At 40.9% G+C, this 24,518-nt stretch overlaps 1 protein-coding gene across 3 annotated transcripts in view; it reads left to right on the top strand.

Annotated features, from left to right (window-relative positions):
- Positions 1 to 2,253: 2,253 nt before the first annotated feature.
- GALNT1 (polypeptide N-acetylgalactosaminyltransferase 1) overlaps positions 2,254 to 24,518 on the top strand; it is an 89,877-nt gene continuing 67,612 nt past the window's right edge. For 2 of the 3 annotated variants that reach the window (XM_052787711.1, XM_052787709.1), the window contains exon 1: positions 2,255 to 2,718. The gene's annotated coding sequence lies outside the window, so the exon portion shown is untranslated. Of the gene's footprint in view, positions 2,719 to 24,518 lie in introns of all 3 variants that reach the window. The other variant, XM_052787710.1, reaches the window with a different exon arrangement.

Genomic DNA, 24,518 nt, shown 5'->3' with positions numbered 1-24,518 from the left:
GGAACAAGTGTTAAGCTGCTTGCATACGGTAAACTGCCTGCATACAATAGATGTTTCTTGCTAAAACTTTTCAGCGTAAATTGAAAACACGCATTTTTGGCGTAGGAAAGCCTGATACTTCTTATATTATCTGCCCGTGTATAAACACACACATATTCAATCCCCAGCCTATAAATGCTAAATGAAGGCAGCTCTATAGTTCTTGCAGTGGTGTGCATTACCTCTCACGGGGAAGCTGCCTGTCGTAGTACACAGTCCCTGATGAACGTATCAGCTGAGCAGTACAGCAAAGCTCAAACATTTAAGTTGTTTAAGCACACAAGGAATCCCATTCAGCTCACGAAGGTGAACACATGTGCGAGTCCTGCGCTGGGCGAAGAATACCTCCTTGTCCGACTGTTTATGCATTGGCTACCTTGGTATTTTTACATGTACGTTTACTCTGTCACCTGACTAGAATTTTAAGCATTTTTCAGAATTTTTTTTTTATTTAAACAATTTCAGCCAACATTAGTCAAAGCCACTTTTAGTCTAATCCTCAGCTTACCCTGGCTAGATGTCTCCTCTCCTCAGAAATCCGTCGTCCACTTTTGACTCTCCCCAGGGAGGGGAGAACAGGCAGATGGAGTCCAAGCGCAACCGCCGTGCTGCTGCCTGTCCTCTCCTGCTTAAAGAGGCTGGGCCTGAAATATCTTTAACGCTTGCAAAAGTAGGCAAGTATACGGCTGTCAGAATGTGCATGCATCAAAACATTCGGAGAAACAGGATGCTGTATGCTCCCTATCTGGCAAACTAAGCGCTCAACGGATCTGCAGGGGCACAGAAGGATTCTGAACTCACTGGTTTTGTCTGAGGAAAAAAGTATCCCCCGTGAATGGCTGGGAAACCTAAGTGCCTTTAAAAAAGGCCTAGGTTGCTTTTGAGGGAGGCAAGAGCAAGTAGCACCTGCCTATGTGGCAAAGAGAGTAAAAAAATCAATCTTACGGTTAGACAAAATAAAAATACCATAGGGCTAGTGGCAGCTGCAAGCGTGTGCTGGGTAAAGGCCTAGAACCAGCGAGTCTCTGAACAGAAAGATCTTTAAAGGGAGAAATGAATGGAAGCACCAGCAAAACTCCCCACAAAATTGTGGGGCATCAGTACGGCAGCGTTCGGCACTCGCCTAACTTTGTCTGCACACCTTCTTTCTTTTTTTTTTTTTCCTTTCCCTGTTCAAATTCTCTTTAGAATATAGCGTTTCTGCCAAGGAACTTGTTAAATACGTTTATAATGAGCACAGCATGGGTTTCGGGTTCTGTAAACAAATACCTCTTTCGAGTTATACATCATTTCAGAGACTTCAGATTCACTCGTCGAGGAAACCCGGTGTCTTCTTCACCGAAACTTTGCTAGTTAGACTTTTTAAAGAGGGCACACCAACTTTGATCTATAAACTTTAAAAAGCCGCATTTAAGAGTGGGCAAAGATAAAACACTTCCGAGAATCCAAGCGTCAAAACAGATCTTGGGGGCGGGGGGTTTGGAGTAATTTTAAATAACCTTAGCACACCAACATTGTCACGGGGCACGCGTCTAACATTCTGACGCCACAGCGGGACCTCGCTTGGCGGGGGGGGGGAAGGTTTGTCACAGCCCAACGACTCAACTGTGGGTCCCGTCCGTGGGTCCCGTCCGTGGGTCCTGGCCGCGTTGGCGGCACGCGAGCTACGCCAAGGCCGGCCATCCCGCGGCCTAGCGAAGGAGCCGGGGACCGCCATTGCCCCCCCCATCGCCCCTCAGAAAGCGCGGGAAGGGCGGTTGGTCCAGTCACGCAGTTCTTCCACGCCTCCTCACGGACCAGGCCCCGCGCGACTGTGGGCGCAGCAGGCGGGAGGACCGCGGGAGACCACCGCACCTCCTCCCTTACTGCGAGACCCTTCCCCCGTGCTAGAGCGCCGGCCAAGCCGGTGAACGACCCGCAGGACCCCCACGGGACGCGCACCCCACGCGTGTCCCACCACAACGCCCTCAAACCCCCACAGGCCGCGCAGCCAGGAACATCCGGGCGAGCGGCGGGGCGGGGCGACGCGCTTAGGCTCCGCCCAGGGGGTGGGGCGCGGGGGGGGACGTGCCCGCGCGCTGGGCCGGTTACCGCCCCCTTCCCCTCCCCTCCCCTCCCCTCAGCGCTGCCGCCGGTGATGGAGCCGCGGCGCTGAGGCGGGCTCGGGCGGGAAGGAGAGGAGCCGGCGGCGGCAACGGAGGACGGGGCATGCGGGGCGGGCGCCCGGCGGTGGGTCCTGAGGCGCTGAGGGAGGCGGCGGTTCCTCCGCGGCGCTCCCTGTGACCCCCGGAGCGCGGCTGCCGGCAGCCGCAAAGGAAGAGAGGGGCCCCGAGGCGGCGGCGGTGGTGGCGGCGGCGGCGCGGAGCTCCTTCCCCCGGCGGCGGAGCGAGGCGCCGGTTCCCCGCAGGCTGTAACGGCAGCGGCCGCCCGGCTGCGCAACGGCAACGGCGGCCGCGCCTCAGAGTCGGTGCGAGGCAGCGGCCGCCGCGGCGAGCGGGCGGTGTGCGCGGATCGTCCTCCTCCTCCTCCTCCTCCTCCTCCTCGCCGCCGCCGCCCGGAGGATTTACCCTGCGGGACTCTCCTCCCCGGGAGACCGGTGACAGGCGGGGCCGGCGGCGCCCGTTGCCTCCCCGCTACGGCCGCCTGCCTGCCCTCCCCGCGGCGACAGAGAGGGCCGAGGTGAGTGCGGGGCTCCGGGAGCCTCGGGTTCCGCTTCCCCCCCCCCCCCGCCCCGTCCTTCGCTTCTAGCTCCCCGGTCGGGGAAAGGGAAGCGCCAAGTTGAGGCAGCGCCGGGCTTCTCCCTTCTCGCCGGGGGAGACGCCGCCTTGGCCCGTCGCCGCTTCCTCCCCGCCGGGCGGCCGGAGAAGCGGAGCCGGGGGGGGGGGGCGGGTGGGAGGACGGACGACACGGGGAAGACGATAAGTTGCTCCTTGCCGGGGATAAGGGGGGGGGCTGGGGACGTCCTGCTGCTTCTTCCAGGGGTCGGGGGGCTGCTCGGGGTCGGGGGGCTGCGGGAGAGCCTGGGGAAGGGGGGGGGGTACCGGGGCGGCATCCCCGGCTCTACCTCCGCACCGCTGTCACGGCCAGTTCTATCGGTTAATGTTCATTGCGTAACGCGCGACTAATATTTTAGACTTATCTGCTGGAAGCCGGATCAGCCTTGTTTTATTTCCTTTTAATTCATAAAGCTGGAGAGGGTCGGGGAAACTCACGGCTCTCGTTCCAAGCAGTTGCCTAGAGCAACTTAGTTTTCATGTGACTTTACCCGTGTTACCAGAGGGTTACTACCTCCTTCCACTCCAAGAAAGCAGAAGTGTGTGTTGTCGTCCTGTTCCCCCCCCCCCCCCCGCCCCCGTTTATTATTAAGTACGGCCAAGTTTCCTTAGGTCCTACTTGGTTTTAGCAGTCTCTAGAACCTGCCACTCTGTAAACTTACAGGGCGAGACACTGAAATAGAAACTGGTTTTTGTGCGGCAGCTGCTGAGAGAAATAACTTTTATGGCGGTGAACAGGAGTGAAACAGCCTCTTCTGTTTATATAAATGATGTTGGCACTACATGAACTGTAAATGAACATAGCCAACAGCTGTGCAAACCAAAACTATGTAAGTAACCATGTATTTCTGTACGCTGCTACTCTCGACTTCGCTCCTTTGCAAAGGCAGTGGAGATCATGCTACTCTGAATGCTCGGAACACCACAGAACTCGTTTTTCTTGTAAATACAAAGGATTGCTTATATTGGAGAAAGCATTTCGCTTTCTAGCGCCAGCTTCATCGTTTTCTGTGACTTGGAATTTTGTCCATGTCCTCCTGGGACGGTGGCCTTTCTTAAGTGGTATTGCTAGCACTTTGAATTTGAATTTGCTGCATTTTCTCGGGCTTGCCTTATCTGTAAAACGCGAATGCATATCGGAGAGGAATATTCCTCAAATGGTTGTCCATAGGGAGACCGTGGCAGCATGGTCATCTTCAGAAAAATGATACAAATGGTACCTGGCAAGGATACCACATGCAAGCCACCCTTGAGATCAAGGTGATAATGGTAACAATTGGACTATTATTGGATGCTGCCTGGCGTTTCAGAACTGTAAGCTGCGTGAATGAGGATACCTTATTCCTCATACACCTTGTTCCTGTAGGAATAGGGCAATTCAAAGGCACTAATGAAAGCCATGGAAATGTTTTAAAAATACCACATGATAGTCATTGCATAGCCTAGTGGCGAGGTGGTACTGTTTCACTTTTATACAAAGATTTATTCCTCCCCCCTCATCATCCCAAACTAGATTTGTTCAAACGAGTTCAGGAATAAGCTCTACAGAGAAAGAATGGAGGTAATTTAGAATAAATTTCAATGCCAAATTGCTGCTTTAGCGAAATAGTACCCTGCTGTCCTTTCTTTGTTGCATACGTGTTGGTAAACTATACGTTAGCTGTAAACTTGTTAAATATTTTTTTCTTCTAGCACAGAAAGAGTGTGATGTTTGTCTTTGGGATGAGAACAAAAAGTAGCTCCAGGGACACTCATGTAAAAATAGGGTACTTCCAAATACTTAAAACATTGGAATGCGATTTACATTATGTTTAGTTCAAGGGACGAGATTCTTGACAGATTTTGCATTTTATATTTTTAGGGATTTTTTTTTCTTTTTTTTTTTTTTTTTTAGCGCACATGGTAAGTCTCAGACTATTCCACCTGTCACAAAAGTTTGATTCGCAGGACCAGAATGGTATGTCATGGTCTTTGGCTCTGCAGGCCTCCCTAGTCTGTTTCTTTAAATGTCTTCTATGTGGAAGTGCAGGAACCATCAGATGCAAGTTGGCCTGTATTGGGAGCCATCAGTGCTTAGAAGGAAAAGGACTGGCCTACAAATTGAAATAGAGCTTTGCTTTTTTTTTTTTTTATAAGATGCATTAAAACACCTTTTAGCAGTTGGAGTGGTGCTTTTGAGAATGGCACTGTTTCATGCTTATAAACCAATCACTTTAGCAAGAATTTTGGAGTTCTTTTGTTTGTCTTAAATTATTAATCAAAATCTGGAAGTCTGTGGTGCTGCCCTTTAGGCCAAGTTATAGTCTATGTTTTGCATTCCGGTGTTGCTCTTCAGGGTCTTGATTTTTAAAGTTTGTTTGGAAGGTGGTGGTTTTGGTGCCCACCCCCCCGATTCCTTGCAGGGCCAACTTGGTGATTTTAGCATTGGAATTGTGGCAGTGGAGTTTATTTGGAGTTCATCTAGATGAATAGCTTGTGGCAGATCCAAGAAGTGTGAGAGGAGACAGGTGTTGAATACTGCTGTTATAGTATGGGTCTTACAGCAATACTTAATAGAAGTAGACCGTCCTTAAACGCGATGTTCCTCATCCCAGTCCAGTTTTCTGTCCATCTTTGACTATTGGTAGATTCTTTACTATAAAGCACTTGCCACTGCTGCTTTTGAGTCCTGATACTTTTAATTTTCAACAGCTCTTTTCTCGTATTGAACAGAGATCTTCCTTGAGTTCTGTAGGGATGCTTGTAATCCTCTTGTTTATACTAGGTCTACTTAATTTGGAAGGTTGCTGACCATACTAATAATTCTGTCTTTGACTTTCAGTGAAGCTTCTTCTGCATCTGTTAACATTGACTTTTATCTGCCACTATGTTACCTGTACATCATGGTTGATTAGTTCCTAGCTGGTTACGGTTTTGGTCTTCTGTACTTGACTAAGCTACGTAACTGTTAACTTTTCTACTTTCTTTTCCAGGTCGTTAATTAGTGCCTTTAAACATTGCTTGCTTTATGGATCCTTCAAGCATCCTGCTGTTAACCTTTCACCGTGTTGAAGTTGGACTGCGTATTCATAGTCCAAGCTTCCTGTTTCTTAGCTAGGAATAAAACAAAATATTTAAAGCAAAATATAACTGAAATCTGCAAAATATATCTGCAGTGTTGTAATCATGGCTTCTACTCAACTTTTAGCACCAAATCTATTCTTGATGGTAGTATTCTAAATTTAACATCCCCAAATAAAATGTTTTAACTGTGTGCTTGTCGTAAAAGCATTTTGACACCGTCTTCCACTAATTCTGGTGAAGCATTTTTTCCCTTTTATAGTCTTTCTAGCGAGCTTAATCCATTATGTGAAATCAGCCCATCATAAAAATCAATGGAATTGATATACTTTTAGCTAATGTATTAAAGAGCTGGCTAACTGCTCTATTATTCACTTTTTGATCACTTAAATATGGTTTTACACTATGAAATATGAAGATTCTTAAGGGGCATTTACTTTCGGCTAAATTAGAAGCTTGTGACTTTGAGCACCGCATAAATATCTTGTGCATGTACTGTTGTAGCAACTCCCAACTCATTGAGGCGTTCTTACTGTCGGGTTCACATAAAGGTCTGGTTATAATCCACTGAAGAAAATTAACTGGAATTCTAAAGCCCCGGACTATGCAGGTTACCGAGTGGTGGTTTGTAGTTTCTTGTAGGAAATACGACTTTGATTCCTTGTGCCTTTGTTAGAAGGGCCAATGGAACTGAGCAGTCAACATAGAAAGGTGTGTTTAGCTGATAACCTCAGTTGTCACTGAAAACAAATGTGCTTGGAGACTTGGTCAGTTAAGAAAAAGTACCCTTGGCAAGGTGGTCTCCCTAGATTGTCTCTTGATATCACTTACCACGCTTGCTTCTGTGATCCAGGGCTTTATTTTCAATTATTTAAAAAAAACCCCACAACTTTTTTTTAAATTTTTTTTTTTATTTTCCTCTTCTGCCCTTAAGTGATAGGTAACTATGGTGTGGAACTTGATTGTGAAGTGGCTTCAAAACTTTATTTTTTTTTTTTTTTTTTTGCTAAGGTATTTGGTTTTGGTATTGGAGTGGTCAGCTTCATTTCTGTGGAATCAAAAAGTTATCCTCAATAGTCAGAGCTTTGTAATGGTGTCTTTTCACTGGAATCAGGGTTTAATGACCCCCATAACTCTCATTGATAGTTTCAGCTCATGTATTTTTCCTTTATTATCAGATCTTTTCCAGCATTTGAGAGAGAGATACAGGTAGGGATATTGAGCACTATTTGTGTTGTAGGCTGCTATTCTGCATAATCTGATGGTCCTTGAGACATTTGTGTTTGCTTTCCTGTGAGAAGTTACTGCTAGTGAAGAACAGTATAAAGCAGCAGCAGTTTGCTGCTGTAGAAGTTCAGACTGTGGGACCAGCTGATGTACAGCTGCTGTGAAATTAATTCCTAGTTAAGGAGGGAAGTGTTTTCATATTCTTCTTTTTTTTTTTTTTTTTTCCTCTTGTGCGGTGCTGGTATCAACTTTCAGAAACTTTACTCTGTTAGAAAACTTATCCAAACGATAAGCCAGTTCAGTGTTGTGCTGTCTAGCTGAAAGAGCTTTAGCATCCTTTGGAGGCAGAACGTGTGAACTGCTCTTTTGTTCCATAATGCTCGTCTTGCTTTTTAAAACTTTGTGCTGTAAATTGCAGGCCAGTGTAATATTGTAAATGTTTTGGAAAGTCTACTTTATTTTCGCTACTGCTAATATTAGTTAAGCTGTGCAAGTGGTAGAATCTCTGGGAATTTTTTTGGTGGGATTTCTTACTGTAGATAAACTCTTAGCATTTTTTGTGCAAATAGTATTTCTTTGTAATGGGGTGTAGTACCATTTTCATGTTGAGTTCCAATATTTCTTCATGTAAGAGATTTCCTGATGTCTAAGTGAAGTCATATGACAAAATTTGTCATCCCGGTTATATGGAACAATTGAATCAGGATGATATTTAACAGCCAAGTTGCCTGTGAAAACTTTTTACAGGCAAGTGAGAAGGTATGTCGTGTTCTTTGACTTTTTTTTTACAGTGCATCAGAATAGAGTCCAGAGCTTCAGCTGGTGCTTCCCATCGGCCACAGGAATTATGGTAATATCATAGTGCATGAATATCTCATGTTAAGTAGTTCTATAGGAGACAGGAATACTAGCCTCGTTTTACAGGCACGATATGATGGTGGCCAACAGAGCCTGAAGAACTTGAATCCGAATCTGTTTGCTTTTCTATAGCCAGGGGTCATCGTTATCTTATCTTTTTCCATGCTGTTTAAGCCTGCACTCTGTATGCTAGCAATGCTTTAGTGCAAATTGTGAATGATGACCAGAATTACACTGAAAATTAAAAGGGAAGTGATAATGCCAGGATTCTTCCAAGGAGAGGGAAACAAGTTTTGGGGTTTGGTGTTTTTTTTTTTTTGGAGGGTTCTGTGAGGAACAAACCAGGGGGTGGAAATATTGGTAATGGATTGGAGTCAATTGTCAGTGTGTAGAGAGGTTCGGAATCACTCACTACATATCAGAATGAAGAAGCTGACTGAAAAGCAGAATGAAAAATCAATCAAATGACCATGGACCTCTATAAAGAGAAAGAGGTATCTAATACTGGTCTTAATCAGATGTCTCCACAACAGTGTTCTGAAATGAGTTTAACTAGAGTGGCCAGGATGAGCAAGGACTAAGACCAAGCATAAAGCTGTCTCTCACCCCAGCCAGACGTGAGTGACAAGTGGATGTAATTTCATGGTCAGTTCTTAACTTTGGTAGGTGATTATTTTTTTTGAAAAAAACCAAACCAAAACAAAAAAACCCCCAACAAACCCACAAAAACCCACACAAATACAATAGGCTTCTGAATCTTCAGGTGGTCCAAGTGCAAATTAGTTGTAAGTGAAAAAATAGGATTGGTCAGGGTTGTGCTTTTACTCTGTGTGACATTCATCAGTTTGGTTACCGTTATGAGTAATTTAGCATTAAGAACAAGCTGGGCTCTTATGTGCATATCCTGTTCATGATGTTTCTGCATTAAATACGCTGAAGAGAGAACATTCACTGATGGGACATTCTTTAAGTATCTTTAAGGACTCATTTAAGTTAAAATTAAACTAATGGATTTATTTAATTTTCCATTCATTGTGTACTCAGGGTAATTGGGATTGATACACTTTTTCAGACACAGCAGCTGAATCCTAATTCTAGATGCAAAACTCAGCTTTGACTATTGTCTCCAGACAGTACTTCTGTAAGAAATTACTTCAATTTCTGCTGATTGGAATACTACTTTGAAAGTCCAGTTTGTGAGTTAGTGACTGTCATAAAGAAGTTAAGGATGCCTTTCCACAGAACTTCTTTTTTTTTTTTTTTTTTAAGACCACTTTGTGGTTTTAAAATCTACTGTCTATAGTATCATGTGAATGAAATGAATGTCTGCTATCTTTGAAAAATGGTTGAAGACAGCATACCAGAGCTGTCCTGTTCCAAAGAGATACTTGGAATAATAGGTATACTTAGAATAGCCAAAAAACCCCCACCCCTGCAAGCAGTACGTGACTTTTTTCACCCTTTCCCAATACACTCTTGCAATTTTTTTTCTTCAGGGCTCACTGATGAGAAGTTTAAGAGATATAGGTACTTAAATGAGTAATTGTTCAGTAAACCTATTTTGTTTTCAGTTTTCAAATTCTGGAGATAGTGCGGACATGTACACATCATACTACAAATATTAAGCTTCCTAAAGTGCACCGGAGGTACTACAATTTAAATACGTTTATTTGAAACGTATATTTCAAGAAAAATGAAACTCTCCCCTTAAGGCCCTCTGCCTACAAAGAGAGGTTATAAAATTGAAATCCTTTTTCAGGCTGACATTTTTAAATATTTGATTTTGTGGTTTATTTTCCTGACCTGAAAGTCTCAGAAACAGCATGAAAAGTACAAAGTCGTTCAGTTCAGTAGTTTTAGGGAGTAAGAAAGCGCAGTACCACCTTCAGGAGCCTTAATGCAGATTAAAAATTATCCACTCTTTGTACCTTCTCACAAACTTTGAAACTTATTGTGACTTACTCCTTGCTCCAATGCTGTTTGTGTATAAAAAGGGTTACAGATAGGATAGGAAAGTCCAGTAAGTTAAACTTGCATTTGCTTGAGACAGCTGTAATCTAAGTATCTGGCCTCTTTAAAGAACAGACTGGTAATGTTTTGGAAATGTGGTCCAAGATAGCTGTGGGAAAACAACTCCAAGCTGCTCCGTGGTCCCTTTTCTTCAACTTCTACTGTGGTTTATTTGGGCACTGAAGTGAATAGGGAGAGTAATGTGACAGGAAGGATGCACAGGAATTCTTTATTCTTTGCAAAAGCTCAAGTTCCCTGCTAAAGCAGAACAGAATGGGGCAGCTGCTGATATGTTAGATGGCATACTCATCAAAAATGCATTTGGGTTTGGTTTTTTTTTCAGCTTCAAATTGGTTTTAACGTATGGCATCACAGGTTTTATGAACATCGGACTAAAATATTTTCAAAGTGTATAGATCAACATCAGCCTTAAGGACTGCTTCAGCTGTGCAGAATTCCAGAAGTAAATGGTCAATAATCTAGCCTTCAGAATAACTGTAATGTGCTGAGAGCTTAAAAAGTATTGGTAGTACAGCTTTAGAAAAAATAGTGTTCATTATAGGTTTTACATGCTCTAAAATCTGTATTTGATGTTCGGCTGTGAATAGATTCATGGAATTGCTGGGAGCTGCATGACTATTTCATCAAGTCTAAAATAATTTGTATGTTTGTAGTTGAAAGACCATTGTATTGTACAAAATGTTAAAGAATGAGGCAAAATTTGGTACCGTGACTGTCCAGTAACACTAACAGACTCCTGTAGAAAATATTAAGCAATCCATCGACTCTTGTAAAAGTGAAGTTGGAAGAAAGAGACCTAAATGCAGTACAGCAGAATCAGAGTTACTCTGACAAAAGCATCTGAAAAAAATCTTAACTTAGATATTCAAAAGGCATATGGTACAGTTGTTAAAAGTCGAAGGCTATTTTTTTTTTTTTATATTACAAATTCAAGTACTATTTCATAATATTCACATTAATCTGCTATGGTGTCATCTCATCAAATGAAAAAGGGTGTTTAAAAAATGTGAACAATTCTAGGAGTCTAGTGAGTAACCAGAACTGGTTAAAACAACTTTAAAGCAACATTCACCTTGTGTATGCAGACCCAGCACAAAACTTTTTTCTCTGTCAAAACATGCTTGTCAGGCTATATATCTAATTTTGCACTGCAGTTCTAAATCATAAAAACTTTATATCTGCAGTAGTTAATTTTTAAAAAAGGTAACCAATGCCCAAAAGAAACAACATAATCTAGTATATTGAATTTGTTAAATCTTTAAAAAAGAAACCCTGTAAAAACCAGAAAACCAAGCCCCTTGTTTCTGCCAGTTATTAATTTTCCTTTCTTCCTCGTGTTTCTTTCTTGTAGTTCCTTTTGGATTTTGCAGAGTTGTCAGATCACATCTTTTATTTTGTCTTTCCATGTCCAGGAAAACTAATTGCTTTTCTGCAACCAGTTAATGCTTGAAATCTGCTGTGTACAAGAAACCAATTGTCCCAGTGTCAGCTGTGATCTGATTCACAGAAGTACAATAATATGTAATTTTCTTGCTTTGGATTATATCAAAGCTTTCTTATGCAGTTTTAGACTATCATGACTATTCCCCCCCCCCCCCCCCCCCCCAAATTGTGCTTTCTCAAACACAGTAAGAACTTCTTAGAGCTGAAACAATGGTTTCTCTATATTTCATGAGAGTTATGTATATTTGAAAGACATCTAAGGAGTCTTTTCAACCACATTTTCCTCTTTGTTGAAAACTTCATAAAACATCTCAGCTTCTGCCAGGAAAACAATGCCTTGTATTTTTTTATAGCATACCTCATGTTATTTGCAGTAGAGTTCAATAGCACTGAGTTGCGGTCACTAGTTTGCACTAATCCACTAGTTTGGATCGCTAGTGTTTTTGAACAAAGAATCCACAATGGGATGGGTTTTAAAATGAGCAGGCTTTCTTTATTGTCACTTCAATGCAGAAGAGCCCAGACTTAAATAGCATGCAAGTCAGGCACTGATTTCCAAATCAAATGTTTGACCTTGGGATCCTCATAGCTAAATTTTCAACTCCGAGGCTGTAAAAATATTTGATACCAACTTTCTTATAATCAAACCATCTTTTGTTGTGGAGGCTAATGAAATTATGATTCACTACCGCTTCCGTCCGCAGGGATGAGCTGTACAGTCTATTTCTATGGGGCAGAAACAAGAACAATTTCTTGTTATTCTAAGAGGCTGTGTTTGCTTCTGTATCTGTCACTTGTAAAATGATGGCTAACTGTTAGTTTAAAGCAGCTCTTATCAAATAGTGTTAAACACACCAGCTTAACAGTTTTCCATAATTTGGGATTTCTCCATTTCTTCCATTTGTTTGGGTGTGTAATGAGTGGTTGGGTGTATCATTAATTTTTATTCGGAAGGATGTTGTAATGATTCAAGAATAGGAGCGGAGAAACGTATCTGAAAGAAGTCAAAATAATAGAAATTAGTGGTAACTTGGGTTTTTTGATATCTAATTTGACATGTCTTAGAGACCTGCCTGTCTGAAAGTGAAGCTCAACCTTTTTCAGAAAAATTATCACTTTTTTTAGTGTAACTCAAGTATTTCAGGGGAAAAAAGAAAATTACCTCAAAGCCAACTTACTGAGAATGTTCATTTTACTGTACTGGTGCTTGGAGAGTATTCAGAAAAGGCGTGAGGCCTTGTATTTTCCTTTGCGTGCGAGTTCTTGACATAATTAAATTTACTAGAGATATATCAATGTATTTTAAATAACTTAATGAGTTCCTTTGTGTTTTAACAATGTATTAAATTGTTACATAAAAGGTAAACTGGGATATGTCAGGAGAGAGAGAGACAGTACTTCTCTAAGAGAAAAGTGATGACTGGCATCTTTGAAGTAAATTGAAATCTGTTTACAGCCAGGCATATTGAAGAGGAGGTGAACACCGTGGCCCAAGGGACAAATGCTGTGTTTAAGATTTCCAAATCTGAGTCTTGCGGTTTGGAGGAGAGGGGATTCGTTTGGATCTTTGGTGGCAGCTAGAGCTGCTATTGCTTTGGCATCATGAAACTTGTCGTAGGCTGAGCAGTCACTTTCAGACACAAGAAGGAGAAAGTTTATCTGGTCTTAGCAAACAGTTGTTGAAGAATTATCTTCATTTTCTAAAAGGGATTCATTTCAGATGGAGTAAAAAGAAAAAAAAGTATTTATTTATAAAAGCTTGAACGCTTATGGAGGAACATTACTGAAAAACCTCCAAGCTTATGAAATCAACTGTATATAGACTAGGGAAATTTTAAGGGACTTCTATCTTAATACTGTGTATATGTCTGAAAATCTTGGTGTCTACTGTAACTGAAGGTTTATGGAAGAAATACTGTTTTCTGTTCAGCTTCAAAAAGAAAGCTTAATAGAGTTCTAAATAAACTTTTTGTTACATGGCTCTTTCAGGAGAGAGGAAAGTTAAAGACAAAACTTTAATACACAAAAAGTTCGAAGGACATTTGGAAGAACTTGAAGGCACTTGCTTTGGCTGCATTTGTATGGGTCAGATGTCCAGTCTTGAAGTGACGGGAAGGGCATTTCCCTGGCTGCGCCAGCGCCGGCTGGGCTTCTGTTCCCTGCCTGCAGCTGGTCTGTTTTCTCATCCTATGTCAAATATGGGAACGTCGTGCCCTGTGGGGCACGTAGTCCTTCTTGTAAAAGCTAGTAGTGTTTTTAGACAAACGCTTGCACCAGCCAGTCAACAAAAATCACTTTGGCAGGAGAGGAAGAGTCGCTTTTCGAGACAGTTTGATCTCCTGCTCTGTTCACCTTCAGCCCTCCATCGTTCTTCCCCCGCACCTTCTCCCTCCCCAACTTGTAGGCCGCTTTTAGTCGTACTCGATGGGCAAAAGTCCCCAATTGGTACAGGTTTGGAGAAGATTGATGCTGAGGAGGAAGAAAGACAACTCAACAGCTCAACAGTTGCCTGTTCTTTTCTAGCCTGCCAGTTCACCAGCGAGCCATGGTTTCGACGGACCAGATGGCATACCTAAATTTTGGAACAAACCCTAGCATGTGATGCCTCTTGCTGATTTGGTAATTAAGAGAAATAGGGAAGATGTAATAGTATCATATGGGGAATGGATGTTTTGGGGGTGGAGGAGTAAAGGAGAGCTGGAAAGGGGCAGCAGCAAGGTGCTGAGGTTATTGCTGGTCACTGAATTCTATGGGAGATAGGCCACAAGTTCTGCTTTCCACAAGGAAGGATAACTTGCTTTAGCAAGCGCTGCTTGCAGGTAGACTGTAATTTATTTCTGAGCATCGATGTTCCATCAGATATTTTTCAGTGTGCTGCTGCTCCTGCCGCAGCTGGTTCTTTTAAATTATAAAAAAGTAGCCAGCTGCTGCTACAGGGTAGTTTTTCTAGAAGAACATAGTGGTAAAAGTTAAACCACTTTGCTTGCATTAATGAGTAGTTGGTCGTGTTTCTTCTCCCCGACACAAAGTTTCCACAGTTGGCTTATGAACTTTTCAATCTGATTTTACTGAATATATAAATTTTTTTTTTTTTTTGAATGGGAGTAGTTTGAGATCTGCTCATAGAAGAGATAATTAGCTTATAAAGTGGCTATTTTGTAAGTATACCATCTCCTGTTCTCCTCTTGAAAAACCAAAGAGGACAACAGGAGAGCAGACTTCAGACAAGATGAGATTAATGTATTGTTCATACATGTAAAGTACATAAGCTGATGTAATTAGGGAGATCGATAACCTAGTTTATTTACTTTCCGAATACCATGAGGAGAAGGAATGAAAGAACCTCAATTCACTGTCTTCGTGCTAATATTTTCTCCACTAAAATTAATCTGGATACCTTACCGCATTGGAAAAAACAAGGCTTATTTCTTAACTGTGACAGCTACACACAGAAGGGTGATATGAGAAAATAAAGCAACCGTCTGCTCAGACTTTCTTTAAATTCAGTTGTTGGATATTTAGTTATGACCTAGTTTCTTTGGTGGACGTGTGTTCTATACCGTAATGTCACAGAATCTATTAGGAAAGACTCCTTATACTACAAATAATAGTATAACTGTTTATAATAATATTCTCTCACTTTCCTGAATGAATGCTACTAAATGATAGGATTTGAAGGACTTGACTGTCACTAAGAAGTAAAATGTTGATATAAGTGTGGACATATTTTTAACGTTATTGTCACCTATACTTTCACTCCAGTTTTTACCTGAACCACCTGTTTTTTCTACGTGTAATATGTAACATTATAACAACTTTCTTGGCATAAAAAAAGATAATCATCAAAAGAGTTGGTTGCTTCAAGCCTTGAAATGAATAAATCCTAAGAAAAAGCATAGGTTGTCTTAAGGTGTGTTGTAACCATTTTTTCACTTATTGCTAATAGTATCTGAATTACGTCTTTATGTTGATCTGCTTAACAGGGATTGCTCTGTCTTTTTTTTTTTTTTCCCGTCTCCCTTTTAGCATATTAACAAAAATTTGCAAATTACATGTAATATAATACTTTCTGTTATGCTCAGACTTCCCTTCATTCTGGTAATGTTCATGGGTCATTGGCATTCTTTTCAAAGAATTATAAGTAAATCACTGGGTCACAATATTGAAATACTGTACTGTTGGCTCCTCAGCTTGTGATTATTTCAGTAAGTGTGTAAGTTGTGAATGGTCAAAGGCTAGACTTCTGCTTAATAAAATAAAATCTGATAATGAGACATTGCTTTGTTGAAGGCTCTTTCAAAAGAAGTAGATTGCTTCAAAGAGCAAACGTTTGAGGAGAATTTGGATTGGGTGGTGCAAGTGATCTTACCGAGTATCTTTTAACGATTAAAAGTAGTTGGGGGTGGGTCAGAATTAGAGGCTTTGATAGCATCTGAACAGCTTTTAAATAAGAACTCTGGTACAAGATCCTGTTGATGAGACTGAAGCTGTGATCTCCAGCCTTTCCTGGACAACTGCACTGAGCAATGTGAAGGAAGTAATGACATTCCCCCTTTCAACTTTTTAATTTACTGCAGCTACAAACAGCATTGGAGAGTCTCCTAGTCAATGCTTTGCCTAAAGGCATGCATTGGGGGCTCCAAGTATAGGCAGACAGAAACTGGGCAACAGAAAACCAGTAAGAGAAGGGAACAGGGGAGTTGGCAAGAGAGAATAAATTGTAAATATCTTCCTCTGGAAGATAACAAAAATATTTAAGTGGCTACATAGTATCTTACTATTTCTTTTATCAAACAGTGACAGTTTTGGTTGTGTAGCAAGCTGAGTAAAAGAGTTTGCAAATCTGGAACTCTTATGAGAATGTAGAAGTGTTGATTGGGGACAATCTACCGATTGGCAGGTGAAAGTCTTGACTAGTGTGATTAGCCTGTCTAGCCAATTTCAGGTAGGAAAAAATCAGTTTGACCTTCTTCCTTCCCGCCCCGCTTGACTGACAAGAGTGAAATTTACTCTTGACATAAGACTTAGTTTCCTTTTCGTGCTTGCTTGTGCTTTCTGGAAATGGAAGCATAAAAATGGAGGAAAAAAAATGCTTTAAATGCTAAAGATGTTGATATAATGCAGGCAAAAGAGGGTAAGCTATAATTAGCGGGAAAATATCAGTGGGATCTTTGCGAGAAATGGGAAGGGTTTATAAATGCCAGTAAAATGGAAAATAGGCATACTGTCTGCTTTCATTTTCAGCATAGGGCACACTGTTATAGCCCTGGGGTATGTTGGAATAATTGTTGAGGAAGTAGACAAGACAGTTGATGTATTTGGATAATACGTGATGTCTCTTGAGCAAAAAATTACATAGTAGTCCAAACCAGGCAGACAAGATAGTTATATAAGAAGTTAAATTTACATGCTCTCTAAAGTCTTGTAGTTTTCTTCTGCATACATATGTGTGCTGAAGATAGCGGTTGAACTTTGTGTCTCTTACAAACTTTTTTGCCGTGTTCATTCTTGATGAGTAAGCAGAATATTGTTGTTATGGTATGGAAAATTAAGTTGAAATTTCCATTTTGCATATAATTTTTCCATGAATATAGAAGGTCGATAAGGCTTTTGCTGAAAGAATCATATTTAAGACATAATCTTTTTATTTAGAGTTTATTTAGAACTTAGTTTCTGGAAGTGTGGAACGCTTTTTCGTGCAAATATTTAGAACTTAGTTTCTGGAAGTGTGGAACGCTTTTTTGTGCAAATCTAAGCGCAATGCTGACAAATCAGTGGTTTGAGCATACTTGGTCTGTAGAACACTTCAGCTTGCAAAGCAAATAACTGTTCTCAGCATTTGCTACTCTTTTGAAGCTGATGAAGCACTTGAGCTGCTACTTATAAGTTGGTTCTTATTAATTTTATATCAAAGTAATTTGAAGCTAAATGTTCATGTATCATACCGTGGAAATCCAGCTTAGGTAATTTTGACAAATGGATGCTCTGTGTTTTGGTGGGAGCCTCACAGGGAGGTAATTGCAAGCCCCAAGTTTTCAGTTGCAAAGGAAGGTCTTAAAAATGCTTTTGCAGCTGGCACTGCTTCTCTAGTTTAGTTACTAATGATGAATTGGATTTGAGTCTTTAAAAAACATAGTACATTTCCTAACGTATATAGAAAAGTTAGTTGATACTTTCCGCATGAGCCAATGTTAAGAAGTGGTTTGCTTAAGGGTATGACTTTGTCAAACAGTTGAGCTGAAAGCTGAATGAGTTGGGAGGCTTTGTTTTGGCCTATCATGAGATGTGCAAAAGTGTTGAGAGCTTCCTGCTTGCTTTTCTTGATGTCAAGTCAAACATTTTGGGATAAGTGGTTTAAGGCAGTATTGTACTTCCAAAGATTTTTCCCATCTTCCTAAAGGAATAAGAATAATTCAGTGTTGATTGAACAAAAGTAGTACATTCGTATTTAACCGTATTTTTAAAAGGTGCCTTCTTTCATTTTGGTGCTTGCTGAAATGTTCTGTAGTATAGCATTCCTGCTATCAAGTAAAATGTTCAGATTTTATTCTTCTGTAAGTCATAGTCTCTCTATATCCTGACATTCCTTTCAAAATAGCAAGTACCTAGCTTGCTTGTTACACTATTTTACCTTTAGTAACTTTTTTTAGGGGTTCATTAGAAACTTAAACATTCTGAATGTTTTTGTATTGCTACCTAACTTTCGATGTACGCTGGGATGAGCTTCTGTATGGAAGATTCCTGTTACATCCCTTTCTAGAATATTCAAACAAGAAATACTCTTCAACCCTGAACCAGCCAGGTGTTGCAGGGAAGCAAAAGTTTATGCAACTGATGTCTTTCCAGTTACTGAAAATGCTAAATGGTTGAATTTATATCTGAATAGCTGATGGAGATTTCCAGTAGTCGAAGTTTCTCAGACCCTGAAGCATTCTGCTCGCTATCAGATTAATAATCCTTCCCGCACGATGTTATGATGTAATTCACAATGTTCCTGGTCCAGCTGCTGAAGAGGTGCTTAAATTGAGATGGGAAACAGATACAGAATAACTGAAAAACAAACAACTGGAGAAAATAGAAGACATAATTATCATGTAGCAGGCCTGTTGAGATTTAGTGTAACAGCAATGGCAAGTCTCAAAATTTAAGAATTAGGTTGTTAGCTTCATGAGCATGCCAGTCTGCTACTGCTGCTGAAGTAAACAGTCTTTTCCTGGCCATTCTTTCCCTTCCTTAGGCATGTATTGTGAAAGAGATTGCAAAATTTTCTGGATTGCAGTACATTTCTGTGCTAAATTAGCTCTAACCTGTACCCAAATGTGATGTTGTCAGAAAGGAGTGTGTGGATAGAAGCAAATGCTTAGGGATTAGGGGACATTATTATGCATTCCTTGAGCTGCAGTGCTGATTTTCAGTATTCTTGATTTTTTTTTTTTAACGTGATTTTAGGCATGATGTATATGTAAACCGCATACCTTGTTTCCTGCATACCGAAGTATCTTCTGGGTTTGTGCTTGTAAAAAGAAAGGCACTGCAAACAGCTGACTGACTCAGCAATTAGTAAACCAAGTGAAACAGGGTATTTCTAGGAAGAAACCTTAAGGTTTGCAGCATGATTTGGGAAACTGTATGCCAGATTGCTGCATTGTCAAAGGCTGCATTAAAACAGCAGTGCTTTTTTTAGAAAAGCTAATTCATTGGTTTATTGTCGCAGTTTCCTCATCCTTGTTATGACAGTGTTAATAGCTCTCAGTATTCTGTTTCCACTACCTGTTACTGATTATACAGAAAGGGACAAGAAAGAAGTTAGGATCCCTATTACTAACTGATCCATTGTTTTGGAAACTTGATAACGTAACATTTCCTGTGTTCCTTCATGGTAAACAAAATTTCCTGAAACAGGGACCGTTATCTCACCTGAAGCCAGAAAATGTTTGCCTGCCTGTTTCTACTTAGAAGAATGGAAGAAATTTTTTTGTTTAAAGCGATCTTCCTACTCTTGCAAATGAGAAATGATAGTCATTTGTCAGCTCAGCCAAATTTCAGATACTGTTGCAAGCAGCAGAGCTTTGCCTGGAGGCAGATGAAGATACACGAAACTAGAATTTCTGTGGGAGGGTTAGTATTTGTGTATGAAGACATATGCTCAGTCAAGCAGTTTGTTGTTTTAGAGTACGTATTCTCCTGTTGACACTGACAGACAGTCTTGCTGAAATGCTTTAAATCTGGCAGAAGGTAGCAAACCATTCCCTCTTCATTTCCATTTATTTTCCTCACCGCAAAATTTCTGTTTTAAATAGAGCATTAATATTTCTAAAGAACTGAGTCCCCAGGCCAGACTTTTTTCCTAGGGGAGGTTCTACAATATTACTTCTGTGCTCTAGGCTAAGTTTTTTCTAGAGGTTTACTTTTATGTGCTGTAAACTTACTGTTCCCTGAATTGAACTCCTCCTAATAAGCAGTGTGTTATTTTGGACTTTACTGGGGGACTAATGTTGTAATGTGTGATAATATAGGGCTTTGTAAAAGCTTGTGGACAAGAATACAATTTTCTCATTTTCTTCTTTGACTAACAAGTGCTAATTTCATCTTGCAAGATAATACTTCCTATTTGATTTGTGAGGGGTTTTTTATGGTTACATTTGGTTCCTAAGTTAGTAAATATACAAACAGCCTTTTTTAGCTCTGTATACAGCCATAAATTACTTGGTTTAGAGTAAGGACTCTAATATTTGTATTTCTTTCGCAATGAAGGTGTACAGCTGAATAGACACTAGACTGTCTCTTATGCCAGAGTGCTGGAAGAAATAATTTCTCAGTGTCTAAACAGACATAATTAGATGTGTGGAGCAGTGGTTTTACTTTGAGGACATTCTACCCCTTCGCACTTTATTATCTTCATGAGAAAATATCGTATCATTGAGATCCTTTGTAAATGTTGAAAAGCATTGCGTAAATTTGACATTTGCTTTTAAAATGTACCAGTTGATTTATTTCAAGTACTGCCTGTTGTGAATGGCAGGTCTTAGGATCTTGCTTAGATACCCCTCCCCACCACTTTTCTTGCTTTAAGTAATATGCTATAGTGCATGCTATAATACTGTATGTGTGGGAGATCTCCAAAAAAGCTAAGCCTTTGGTTAGAAGTAGAACAATTCTGTAGTTCTCTTTCTCTACGTATAGGACAGAGTCGCCGTAATTTTATTTTCCCACAGTTGCCTGTTGCCACTTGCAAACTGATTTTTTGGCCCATGGAAGGCTGAGGTTGTGATCTTTTAAGCACCATTAAAGCAGCATATTTGAATGTCCATAATTTTGCATCCCTCTGATCATCTCTGAGGTAATGGGAAATATTTGTAGTTATCTCACTCACTGTAGTTCCATTAAAAATTATCAGTGGTAATGGAGAAACTGGGTATAACAATAACTCAGGTACTTTTTTTTTTTTTCTCCCTAAACTCTGTTCTCCCACACCCTTCCCCTGTAAGCTTTCCTACTGTTTGTTTTTTTTGCATAGATGAGAAAACAAGAGGTTACAGATTATTCAGTTGAGTCTTGTAGCTGAGAATAGAGCAGGTAGCTTTCCTGAAGCTCTCTGCTCACTATTGAAGAAAGCATTGATCATCATAGGGCATGCAATTTTACTGAATGTTTATGAGGGCAGTTGTGATTGATTTTAGTGTAGTTACGTATTTAACTATTTTGTATTCATAATTAAATAGGATTTTTTTCCTCAGTAGGTCTGGGTACTTTTTCCTAATGAGTCAGGGAAGACTAGAAAAGGTTAAACAGAAAGCATTGTCTTTCTCAGTTGAAGGGATCCTATGTTTGTTTGCCAGCATTAATGTCACTTACACTTTTTGTAGCAAGGAACAGTACTCTGAACGCGGAAGTCGAGCCACATTCGTGAAAATTAAATGAAGTCATCCACTTCTGTACATACCTATGCACATGTACACATCTGTATAGGTACCTGGGGTTAATGCCAGTTGGCATACTGGAGGGGCTTGATAGTTCTGCCTAGTTGCTGCTGCTTGCTTTAAGGCTGGTGCCGTGCTCGCGTTTTTTGAGGAAGATGCCTGCTTGAGCTGTTAGGGTAAGGATAATGATCTGAGGTCTCCTGAGCTTCATGTGACTTGTGGTGAAGAGTTGTCCGTGAGGTCCAAAGTCAGCGCTCTGTGCACAGGGAATGTGTTGTCTGTAATGTCAGGGTTGTCCATCTGCTCCTGCTCCCACCTGAGCTCTCGCGAGCAGGGGGAGAGAAAAGACTGGAGCCAAAACTACTGTGGAATAGGGTGGGAAGGTGGAGATTTTGAGAGGGAAGTACAGCTCGGTGTTTAAGTTCTCAATAGCCCATTACAATAGAAATATTACCGGAAAACTAAATTACCCACTCTTTATAAACAAACAAAACAAACAGAAAACTTGTAGTTGGCACTAAATCTTATTTTTTTGGCTTCTGAGTTCCTTCATAGTGAATGCTTTGTCAACTGAAGGAGCTGAGAGGTGTCTAATGCATTTTGCGCTGTGGCTCACATCCTCCATATGAATCTGTGCCGGTTGCTTTGCATACTTGGGAAACAATGAGGGTAGTGTTTCCTGGTGGCTAAAGAGAAGGTGCAGAGGGTGTCTGCCAGCTCGCAGCAGCAACACACAACTCTTTGTTGACAGTCCCACCGCAGGCAAGCATGCCCGGACCATTGATGCTCCGTGCTCGTACTTAAGGCCGATGTACGTTAATGCTGTCAAAGTAAATGGGTTTTGCCGATCGCTTTACTAATGTTTTTGAGTCATGATGGTTCAGAAGGACTCCCGTCATCTTTACAGACCTGTTGTAGTGCTGCTCCTGATTTGCAAATAATTTGTTTCTTGTCTTTCTGGAGAGCAGTTGTGAGGTTATGAAACACAGCTTTTTTCTTTTTCAGGTTGTGCAATTCTGTGTAGGTACTGTTTGAATTATGAAAGAGGTATTTCTTACAGTCCAAAGAGATTTAGTAATGATGCTGAATATGACAGTAGACGCTTTACTATTGAGAGCAGTAGATTGTCTTGTATTTTTATTTTTTTCTTGTGCTTTCCAGCAGCGTAGTACTCTCAAGCAAAGTGAAAATGAGCTTTGCTGTACTCTTGATTTGGGGGCGGGGAGGGGTGCATTTTACAGTTGACTTCTAAAAATAAGATTTACTTAAAAAACCCCCCATGGGTTCAATCACTCGTGGTCCCTTTCATACAGCACTAGCGTTGGCTTGTACTGCTTTGAGTCAGTGCCCCCAGAAGGCAGCAGGCGGCCCGTCAGAGGAGGGTGCTGCTGCGTGGTTTGCACGGCTGTGCTTGCTAGAATCTTTGCTTGGTCGGTGAACAGCCTATGGTGAAGGCCAAGAAAAGTAAGGGCATACGCTTTAGATGTCAGCCTGATTGAAATAACTGTTACCTTGACAATTTTGTACAAGTTTGGGGGAGGTAGTATGATAGCAGTGTGTACTTTACACCTGTTAAACACATACCTGTGTTTATGGTTTTGCTGGTTGTATTATAAATGATGCCTACGAATCTTTTTTTTTTTTCTTCTGACAAAGTGCATGCAGGAAATAAATCTTCGGATTGCTTTCATTAAGAAAGATTTATTCAAATGATTATTTCCCTTCTGTCTTTCTGTATAAGATGATAAAGCCATGGAGATGTATGGAATAAAACCGTGGTGGTTTTGTTGTATGCTCTGGGGTTTTTTTATGTATTGTTGGTCACTTCAAGACCAACGGGTAGAAGATGTAGTTTTCTCAGTTTTATAAATCTGTTTTCTCTGGAGTTTCATGGCAAACTAATAATTTTCTCTCCTCTTCATGCTTTCCTGTTCGCTCCCTGATTCTGATGTTTCTGACGACGTGCAGGGTCATACCACTGGACTGAGCTGGTAGAAAAATAAGTTGATGAAATGGAGTTGGCTACATACTTTATGGCAGCTCTATGATTTGGGGAGGTAAGGGGGGGGAAGGTGTGTCACTGAATAAACACAAATTGACTGTACAGACTGGGAAGATAATGCATGACTAAAAAAATCATACTGTCAATCCATATTGTATTTAGGAAGAGGTGAAAGTGGTAAGGGGGATAAAGAGTGACAATTAGGAATAGATATTTCATTGTGCATAGGTAGCTCTGCGTGATTGTTGCTGTTATTAACATTATATGTGTCAGAAGGAAGTTCTCTGAATAATGGTAATGCAAATATTGAGACTGTTCAGTATAGACTCTTGAATAGGAGACAGTTATGTTTTGCACTCTACAAACATTGTGGCTGTGAATCTGGTCAGCATATCAGAGTGGCTGGCTAAAATCTGTTTAGGTTTAAATAAAAGCTCAGAGTATTGAATTCCCCTGAAAAGTCAATTTTCAAAAAAACCTTTCGTCATTGTTAGGTGCCATTTACAAAAGCTAAGGTGCACCCACTGTGCAGAGGGTCTGGTGCTTGTGATGACAGAACATTTAGCTGGTGGTAATGGAGTATAAAACAGGGCAGTAAAAATTATTGGCAAGGGAGATCTCTGCCTAGAATCATCCTCATCTAACTTTCATCCTGTGAAATACTTGGTGTTGATGTGAGACCTTCTTATTAACAGAAGCTGCTTGGATTCCAAATTCCAAAATCCCAGCTCCAACAATTTCATTTGAAGTCTGTAGGCTATTTGTATGCACAGTTTAAAGCAGAAGTAGCCTTCAGTTTAAATTGTGTAGCAGTGTAACGTGTTATGGAGCATTGAAAGCTAATGGCTACTGGTAGCTTTAATCTAAGTACTCATAACTGCTATTGCAGCAGATGCTTTCTTGTTTTTATTCACCTGTGTATTCTGCTATTGGTGTCCAGGTCTCCTAACCCACTTGCCTGTCTACATCAGCAGTGGGTGTAGGTTACTTTTTTTCTGGGTTACTTTGGATTTACATCAAGAAAATGAAAGGGCACAGTGCATCTTCTTCGCCTTGGTTTCTTTTGCCTGTTTCTGGCTAAAATGGCTTTTGTTTTGAGTTGGAACCATGAAATCACCAGCCAGTTCTGTGTGCTTACTGTGCCTTGATTTTTGTCCTTGCCAG

This window comes from Harpia harpyja, chromosome 5, assembly GCF_026419915.1.
Source record: "Harpia harpyja isolate bHarHar1 chromosome 5, bHarHar1 primary haplotype, whole genome shotgun sequence".
In the NCBI taxonomy this organism is placed as follows: Eukaryota; Metazoa; Chordata; class Aves; order Accipitriformes; family Accipitridae; genus Harpia; species Harpia harpyja.
This window is presented reverse-complemented; position numbering and strand designations above follow the sequence as displayed.